At 35.4% G+C, this 10,100-nt stretch overlaps 1 long non-coding RNA gene across 5 annotated transcripts in view; it reads right to left on the bottom strand.

Annotated features, from left to right (window-relative positions):
• Window positions 1–3,001: 3,001 nt before the first annotated feature.
• Window positions 3,002–10,100, bottom strand: part of LOC128079216 (uncharacterized) — a 112,315-nt gene continuing 105,216 nt past the window's right edge. For 3 of the 5 annotated variants that reach the window (XR_008206045.1, XR_008206036.1, XR_008206037.1), the window contains one exon: window positions 3,002–9,630. This is a non-coding gene — a long non-coding RNA (uncharacterized LOC128079216). The remainder of the gene's footprint in view (window positions 9,631–10,100) is intronic. The other 2 variants (XR_008206040.1, XR_008206041.1) reach the window with 2 other exon arrangements.

Genomic DNA, 10,100 nt, shown 5'->3' with positions numbered 1-10,100 from the left:
AAAGAGTGGAAAAGATGGTACTAGGCTGTACTGGCAGCCTGAATGGTGCAGTGTTCTGCACTTTTTGAAACTTACTTATGGACTTAATTTCAGTAACCTGTGGGACTTGCCATTTATTTCTCATTTTTACTGTCAGAAAGAAGCTCAAAATATCCCAAGAGGAGTAAGTTGACATCACACTGTTGTCAGCCTCTGCTGCCTCCAAAATCACAAATTTAAAAGAAATAACTGTCTGTAGATGTTTGTTTACACAAAGGTATCAGGTGGGTGTGTTGTTTCTTACTACATGTCATGATTTTTGATATCGTTTGATTGTACTCTGTTGTGATTTTAACATGCTGACAGTTTAAAATAGAATTGCTCATATTACCTTAGCCTTCCCCCTTTGTCAGAAACAACTAGCTTTGAATGATTAAACTGTCTTCAGTTTATGGGTTGGCAACTCATGGGTGGCCTCGTCAAATGGGCATACCACTAAGGCATTATTTATATAGCCCATTCCTTCAGGTAACATCTCAGAGCATATGTCCCTGAAACATTATAGAAGTTTGTCTGATCTTGAATGAGATCACTTTTACAACCCGTCCAAAAGCTATAGAGCTAAGCTATCTCTACTTTCCTCTTTGCTTCAGTGCAATCTCATTTCTTGTTGCATCCACAGTGGGTGTAGAGAATGTATGCTACTTTCTCTAGTTAGTTTTTATGTTCATGTCTTTAGAGACCCACCATCTAAAGCCCTTATTTTTTCCCCTCAGATCATGTATTTTGACCAGACCCAGTGATTTCTAATTTTTTTTTTCCATGCTGGCTCACACTTCTCTTAAAATGCAGGATCTGAAACTAGCAGCTAAAGCTATCCTAAAATGGAAGCATAGTAAAATTACTTCACAGTTCTTCTCCACAACATACCATTTTTCCAGCAGTGCAATCCTGATGATTTAGACTCAGGCTATGATCTTCTGACAGCTGCAAGGGTGATGCAGGAAAAGAGAGGAGCAACCAAACGTGAGAGAGAGTGCAGAAATAAAAGTAATGTGCCTTTTGAGAGTGGGAGTACAGCCAGGGTGTGATAAATGGTTACGGGCTGTAATAACAGTCCAGCAGATATTTAAAAGCATTTTGCTGCCACCTAGTACTCTGTAATAGTAGAAGCACTGGCCTTTGGAAAAGCACAGAAAAGAGGAAAACATGAAGAAAAAAAAAGACCCCAACCTAAAGAATGTAACATCTCACATGAGCCTCCCATGCAGAAATGGATCTGCAAATAGTGTGAGTTGATGACTCTCTGTAGGATACCACTGTCCATAGATAATAGGAAATCCAATCCATAGTGTAATAGTGTTTCTGTGAATTGTAATATTGATTTTCTAACTAGCACAAAGGACTAGGTGTTTTTCCTGCTTACCTCGTTGGCTTTAAAATGTGTGTTTGTTCATGCATGCATCTTCCTAGTCCACTAACTTTTCTTAAGTCACTGGTTAGAGTGCACTCTTACAGTCAGGATGTATTCGAGATCTGCCTCTCTTTCAGTGTGTAAAATGTTCAGTTAAAATACTGTCTCTGATACAACCACTGGATTTGTAAGCTAATCTTTAGTCTGTACTTCTCTGCAGTGCAGGTAAAAAGCCCTGCATTAAAATGCCATGGACAGTGCTCTCACTACTTCTAGTAAACCGAGAGAAAAACATCAAAAATTACAATAAAACACAAACTAATCATCTTCCTTCCTCATCGTGGTAGTCAGTGGATATCTGTTATGAATATACCTTATCCTGCTGAGTTGCTGCTATCTAGAAACATGTATTCCTTTGTAAAATATGTAGTAGTGTCTCTCTCCCTTTATCCATGGCTGATATTCTTACCTTTCTGTTGACTTACCTTTATTGTCTTTTGACTTACCTTTCTGTTAAAATACAACATTTTATTTTATCTCACAAAAATTTTATCATGTTAATTAAGCACTATTCACCTGATTTGTGAATTATGTCCTGTCATGACATATTTGCTTGGCATTCCATTTACTGACTATTTTTGTCAAAATAATATCCCTTGAGTAGCAGTTCTAAGATATCCTTGGTATATATGGGGCTAAGAACCCTAAAATGACTCTTGGGAACCTAAAAATCTATTTATGCATTTCACCTTCTGAATGGAATTCTGAATTGTGAATGGAGAGAATTATTATTTTTCTCTGTCTTCAAATAACAAAGACCTCACACACAGCTGAGGGACATGATGAGACAGAGTGCAGAAAACTGTACAAGCTCCTTCCCTGAAACAGATATTTTTAGCCTGTATGAGGTACATATATTGATTTATTTAATGCACCAGTAATATGTGCATATGAAAGGGACCCCAGTTTATTGTCCCTTTAGGTAGTCCTTTTGTTGTTTTATACACCGTTTTCAAGTACTCTGTGTCAAAAGTCACTTTCTGACAGACTGCCTTTTACAAGTCCTGCATTCTGATGTTTTTACAAATGCTTGCTGCTGTTCTATTAACCTTAATTACTCACCTACATCTCCCAAGACTGAGATGTTCTTGAATGAATGCACAAATGCAAATCTTACAAAGAGCTGTTGTTTTGCTGAATCCTTCCTGCTCATTAAGTTGCAATGTTTTGCAGAGTGCCACTCATCTATGAAGTAAAACATATAGTCAGTGCAGAAATATAAATGGTGAAAATTCTGGGATTAACACACAAAGTAATTATCTTTAGAACTTTTTATATATTAAGAGATAATCACCTTTCAGATAAGTTACAGATAAGCACAGTAACATTAAATAAGGAGATTCAATTTAGTTCCACGTTGTAATTTCACTTTCCAAAAGTTTATGTGCTTGCAAAGGACTTGGTAACCTGTCTGCATCTACATGAAACATAATGTAAAGGGACAGTTTTTTTCAAACTGCATGACCACAAGCCTTGGCTTTGTATTTTATGTATGATTTGAATCCTCAAAAGTGTTGTTTTGTTTTGACTTTATTTTTAGTTCTCATTTTGATGTTTAAGTACTTGCTGCAGGGATTTAAAACATCTGTTGTTTTTTAGCAGAAAGAGTTATAGATATTTGCTGCTTGATATGGAATATTTATTGGACAAAAGGATATATTACAATTGTTTGGTATACAGACTAGAAAGAGATACATTTAGAATTACAACACTTCTATATATTTCACACAAACTTTTAAAGGGAAAAGAGTAAAACATTTGTCTTGGATATAAATTACAGACAGGAAAAAATGATACCCAACATTAGCAGTGTTTTGAAGCAAAACAAAATATTTATCAAATTTCCCACTTTTCAAAAGATATGTTTTGGTAGCTGTATATGGAGACAGAATACAATTTGGAAACAAATGACTGGCTATAAACTTTTTACTTGAAACACTTTCCCCTTTTTCATAGTATTCTTTTTGTTGTTTACATTGCACTTCATCAAATCACAACATAAAAATTCTGTGTACTAAACATTAATGCAATATACCACAACATATAGTATATATATATATATATATACTGTCATCAGAATATTTTGACTATCATTATGTTGGCTATTTTTCAGTTTATTTTAAAGAAAAAATTAAAGGCAGCCACTGCCCAGAACAGACAGAAATGACTCGTCATCATTAGAAATATTTCTTTTTTATATTGTAAGTGAAAGAATGTGGCACTGAATAGATGTGTCTGTCAAAGCATCCTTCTGTTATGCTGATCTCTGGATTGCTAGTTACTAAAAACCTGAAGGCTTTATTATGCTCAAAAGAATGATGCTGGCAGGGCTGTCAGAAAGCAAAGAGACTTTACTCCTGAAGACAGCACTGAAACCATAACATAACTGCACTTGTTGGTTCATGAAAAAAAAAACCTATAAGGGCAAAAACAACCTCAACCATGCACTACTAGGAAGTACCAGCACATAATTTCCCAGGGCTATGTATACACTTGTACTACCACTGTGGAAGAAAATGACAGCTCTTGAGAAGAAGCAACATCAGAGTGGGTCACTTAGTATTGATTAACCACCACTTCTTGTGTTTTCCAGTGCAGGTAGGAGGAGAGTTAGATAATCAATGCGTTCTCCCTCTCACCTTAAGAATTACCCCTCAAGCACTGTGCTCTGACATGGCTCTGTCAGACTGATCAGTCCAGACTTGGCTAGTCTGAACTAGTGGTGCAGCTGGCATTTGCATTCTGCGGTGGGTGGAAGGACAATACTTCAAGGCATTTGCATAGACAGTAATGTCTACCTGGATTGTCAGCATTCTTTCTGAAAAATATTTGCAAGTTTAGGACAATCTTTAAATACGTATTAATAATGAATATATTGTCTGTTATTGCTATATTTTTAAGAAGGCTTTTCCATTGTATTCATTAAGTTAACATCTGCAGGAAATTGTTGTGGATTATCAACTGTGTCACATCTTGCAAGAAAGAATTTAATTAAGTAAATGAAGATATTCCAAAGAAATACCAGCTGGATCCCTGGAAGAACAAGAGAATACAGATCATCTTAAAATGTCTTAACTAACTTAAATAAGTAGTAAAGCCTTTACAAATGTTGGCAAAATATGTGCTAATTTATGCATAGAGTAGCAAAATTGCATTTCACTGTGCACATCTGTCCACCCTCAGAGCAAAGCTGACATGAAAAAACAATAACCCATGTTTTGTTTCTTAAAAAAATTTAGTTGGAAAGAAAACTAAACAAATGAAAAAAACCCTCCACCTCACATCTCACTGGAAAGCATGTATTTTCACTTGAATTAAACCTAATGTGGTATTTTCATTGGAGAATAAAAGAATAAAAGAAATGGAAAGATAGAAATCAAACATAACAAATATTAATAGTGACCCTAATGATATGTAATGCTCAAAGATACATGCATTTCTGCCAAAACCGATCACTTAAAAATGGATAAATTTGCTACACGAATTGCTAATTTGTAATGGATACTCATCACGAACAGGAAATTCCTAAGAATTAGAAAGATTAAGCTTGCTACAGCCAAATAATCTTCATTACAAAAATACAGAGAAATAACCCAGATAAAATGAAACTGCAGATCCAGTAGGCTGTGGGAGCACACTTCACTAATGTTTTAAAATGCTGCAGAGAAATGAATAAGGAGTTGACAGAGTAGAGTCAAGTAGCAGCAATATTCTTCACATTGCATTATTGGCAACACTGGATTACAGTAAGATGCCTTGGGAGAAATCAGGACCAGTTTAATCCACAGCTTGGATAATCTACTTATGAATAATAGAAAATTAATATTATTACATTCTGTAAACACACATCACCTTAATATTTGAGAGTTAGACCCTTAAATGGGTGCTACTAATTGCCTGCTAATACACAGGCAACACTAAAGGTTGCTGCTCAGCTGCTTCTTAACCATATGAATGAATAAATTTCAGACTGTGAAAACGTCTAAAGATTTTAAACAGAAAACATTCTTCAAGCCTGTTACATCTTCAACAGCTGAACTAAGAAACTCTCAAATCACCCCTTATCACTTTGTTCGTTGATCTTATCTGATCTTTCGTATGTACCTGACTAGATGAGCAGAAAAGGAGGCTGCTATTCCAGAACATTTTATGTAGGTATGGATATAATCTACATGATTTTGGACCTGCATCCTCTTGGTATAAAAAATTGAATTCCATAGAGATATCAACTTCCACTTCTCTGAATTTTGTTGTGTTGGACATAGTCTCTATTATGTGGCAATTTGGATTGTTCTCTTATTGGTTCTGCCAGGTGAAACGTCAATTTTTTACTGGTGCTTAAGTGCGAAATACGAAGGTGGATGATTTCACTTTACAAATCATTGTAAAAAATTGTTTTACCCCAAACCTACCCATTTTATGGCTTGTCACAACACAGTGAGGAAGAAAACACATGTACATATGCATCACAATTCTGCTACCATGCTGCAGTCTTCAAACATGTTTCAGTTACTACCAAAAGACTCTGGTTTGGGCAGAATGGGAGTCAGAGTAATAGAACAGTTGCTGAATTCCCAACAAGTGCTTTTTCACTCTCTTTTCTGAAGTATTTTATAGCCGAATAAAGACATACAGGGATGACCGTCTGATTGATTGTCTATGTGGAGTAACAAAAAAGTCATGATCTAAAGCTATACAGGAGACACTTGTAGAAAATTGGCTGGTACTTGTACTCTGCACTTTCCATTCTGAAATATTTAATTATACTCATGAGTATAGTTATTTCTTTTCTTTTCTGGTATAATAAACATCAGGATGACGTCTATGCCTCCAGCATAATCAGGAAGTTGTTTACATATTGCTGTCAGCACATATTCCCTATACATTTCCTTCACAGTTGAAGGGTTTATAATCAAAAGTAAATAACTAGAGGAATTGTATGGGATTTGAAAATTACAAGCACAGCTACTTTGAGTTTAGACAGTTTACTACTGATTCTTCCAGTCAAAACATTATTACAAGAATTAATTGATTAAGAGATTACTTACTATTGCTTTTCTTTCATGAAGATTTTTTTTTAAATACTTCTCACTCCAGGTCATAAGATAGAACCTTGAAAATGTCACCTCAATTGTCTTCCACATTTCCAAGCACAGTTCAAAATATTTGTACAAGCAATTGCAAATGAAAGATAAATGTGGTATGGTCAGCCCACACAGGTAGGTATCCATCATTTGTAATGGGTCAATTCCGACTGTTTTTCATTTGTTTGTTTGTTTTTGCTGTTTTTTTTGTTTTGTGTATGGTTTTTATTTGAACTAGCATAACTGAATTTCTTTGTAGAATATAGTTGTAACATTTTTTTAATTCTGAAATTTAGATTTTAAAGCCTAAAGTTATCAATGACTAGCACAGCTAGTCATTCATCATAAATGTCAGAAAAGAATTTAACTAGCAAGGAATGAGCTCAAATCCTACATGTAAAAGCATTCATTTGAATATGCATGTTCATACATGAGAAAACAAAAAAGATGTTGAACCTGCACAGTAAACAGCAAAAAATATCTTGTTAAAATCACTAACCTTGAAAGAAATTATAAACATGTATTTGCATAAAACAGTATTCTCCAGACATCAGCTCATGCAAATAAGTGGTGATCTGTGCACATTTAAAGAGTCAGATGTTAACTCTCTGCCTCATAATTCTGCAGATACATTTATGAAAGAGAATTCCTGTGTTCACAGAGCCACTGCTCTTGCTATATATTGAAAGTAGATTAATTTCTCTGGTGCTACTCAAATAAGGCAGATTAATGCATTTTGGGGCAGATGATCCAGTGGCTTCTTACATTCTATACCAGGTGTGAAGCCCTAGATTTTCTTCATGTATCCCCTTTTTTTTAAAGATTTCCTTGCAAGTCTCTTTGCATTTCATAGCTTAATTCAGAATAGGCCCTAGTTTAACAGTTGCTCAGGTAAAAGAATATACAAAAAGTGCAAAGTACAGCATATTTAAACATCTATAATGAACAATAATATGTATGGTTCCTGACCAAAACTTTTCTATAGCAGATGAAAAGCACCTCTATCACTTTTTTAGGTTTGTCTTTCAAAATAAAGACCTTATTTCTGATTTCAGTAAGAACAAGGTTAACGTTTCTGCTGATTTCAGTTTTACTCAGCAAACAGGCTTTTATTTTTGTACTCATAAATTGTTCAAACAAAGGTCTACATTGGATTCTACAGCTAAATATGTGCCAATGATACATCTATATCACTAAATTCAAGTGTTCCCAAGAGTGTTCTCGGGTACTGAAACACCATTTCTTATATTTATGATCTGTGCAAATGTTGTCTTGCAGGCTTTTATTCCTTGTGTTCTATCAGGCAATTTTTGGGTGCTGGTCACAGCAGGTACCAGCCATAAACAGCACTTGCATGCTGGTACACTGTTTCCAAGACAAGAAAAGTCTGCTAACATGTAGATGGGACACTTTTTCCCCAGTTGCCTCAGTAGCCAGCAATATTCCCAGGTTAAGGATTTTACAACTTAATATGCAGATAATTGCCAGAAGGAAATATAACAGAAAAGCAGACAAATAAATAAAAACTAGAATAAATCACATAAATATCTTGTCTCTCTCTGTTAGTATATTAAAAATATTATTGCAAAAAAATTGGCTTGGTTTGTCTTCCTTAAATAATTTGTTTTATCAAATAATTTGTTTTATTAAATCATTTGATTATTTTTTAAATAATCAGTGCAGTTAGTAGCATCTGTAGGGTTCATATGTCAGCCTGCTAAAAACTGTAGAAGTGTGACCAGCAGGAAGAGGGAGGTGATTCTACCCTTCTACTCTGCACTTGTGAGTGTACAGGTCTGGGGCCCCCACCATGAGAAAAACGTGGAGTTGCTGGATTGAGTCCAGAGGAGAGCCATGAAGTTGATCAGAAGTCTGGAAGGACCTCCCCTGTGAGGAGAGGCTGAGAGAACTGGGGCTTTTCAGTCTGGAGAAGAAAAAGCTCTAGAGGAACATTATAGCAGCTTTCCTATACCCAAATGGGGCCCACAAGAAAGCTGGGGAGGAACATTTTATGAGGGCAGGTACAAGGGGAAATGGTTTCAAACTGGAAGAGGGTAGATTTAGAGTAGATATTAGGAAGAAATTCTTTACTGTGAAGGTGGGATACTCTGGAACAGGTTGCCTAGTGAGGTTATGAATGTCTTCTCCCTGGAGGCATTCAAGTCCAGGCTGCATGAGGCTTCGAGCAACCTGGTCTACTGGGAGGTGTCCCTGCCTATAGAAGGGGGTTGGAACTAGATGATCGTAAAGGTCCCTTTCAACCCAAACCATTCTGTGATTTTATTACTATCAAATGCTATTGCAAGATTCCACTCTTCCTGACTTTGTCTAAATTTCCCTAATAGGACAAAGCCTTTGGGGACAGAAAGACACGTGGCACAGTGTAAACTCCAGCTGTTAGTTTCATTTGATTACTGAATTGAACTGATTAAATGTGCAAGTATTATGACAAACACTGTATTTTCTTCTCCACAGAAGGAAGTAGATGATATAATTCTGTTCCAAAGTAATATGATTTTCATTGGAATAAGGAAACAAAAACTCTAGCCATCATACTAGTTCCTCTCTTGCATTAGAGATGAGTAAAACATAAACAATGAGATGATGTCCATTTGCAGGTAAGTATACATTTAATTGAGGTACCAAGCTTCAGTCATGAGAAATACTCAGAACATGACATCCAACTCTGAAGATGAACAGACTAACTATATATGCACAATTGACTGAAAAAATGACATGCATCAATGCACTGAGCCTCACATTCAAAACAAGACAGACATGAAAGAGAACCATAGCACAGTGATGGTTCAAGTTGTAAAGTGGGGGATTCTTGAATCAAGAAATTCAAGAAGATTTAGGGAATCAGATACAGGGTCTAGATGAACTTGAGTAGAATTAGGGAGTTGAAATCCAAAAAATACTCCCAGCAGCACAGCTATTATAAAATGATACCATTTTTTAATCTTCTTCTTTAGCCAAGGATATTTAATTGCATGTCAGCTTTAACTGATGGCTTTTCATCCATAGCCATATGGGGTTGAGTAAAATGAAATGAAAATTTCCCAGGTGAAGAAAATCCAGTGATCCAGGACACTACAGAGAAAGAGAAACTATCAGCTTTTGGATTTTTGTTTTGAACATGTTTCTCTAAATACAGCAACGGTACTGAAACAGAAGTTTTGGAAATATTTAACAGGAAATAAATGTGTTAAAAGAAACTGCATCCTACTTGCTAGTAGACTGCGAAGCGGAATCTATGTTTACAATATAGGACTTGAATTTTATTCCCTTGAGTGTAAGAAAATGAATGAATAACATTCTAGTAAAAGGGCAACTATTAAAAAATCAGATCTAAGATATTATTTCTAAAACTAGGAATCAGAGAAGTGAATAAAAATTTTGAATTGGTTCTCCAATGTGCTGAAAACTTGTGTATGTATGTCGGGATGGTAAGTCAGTGGAGCTTGAAACAAAAGTTAAGTAAGAGTTATTAAAGAAAGACAATTACAAATTATGAATTAAATTATGCCTTACAAATTGTGAATTCAGATGACAGAAATGAT

The sequence above is a fragment of the Tympanuchus pallidicinctus genome, unplaced genomic scaffold (genome assembly GCF_026119805.1).
Source record: "Tympanuchus pallidicinctus isolate F22 unplaced genomic scaffold, pur_lepc_1.0 scaffold1, whole genome shotgun sequence".
Classification (NCBI taxonomy): domain Eukaryota; kingdom Metazoa; phylum Chordata; class Aves; order Galliformes; family Phasianidae; genus Tympanuchus; species Tympanuchus pallidicinctus.
The sequence above is the reverse complement of the archived record's forward strand: the minus strand, read 5'-3'. Positions and strand labels throughout refer to the sequence as shown.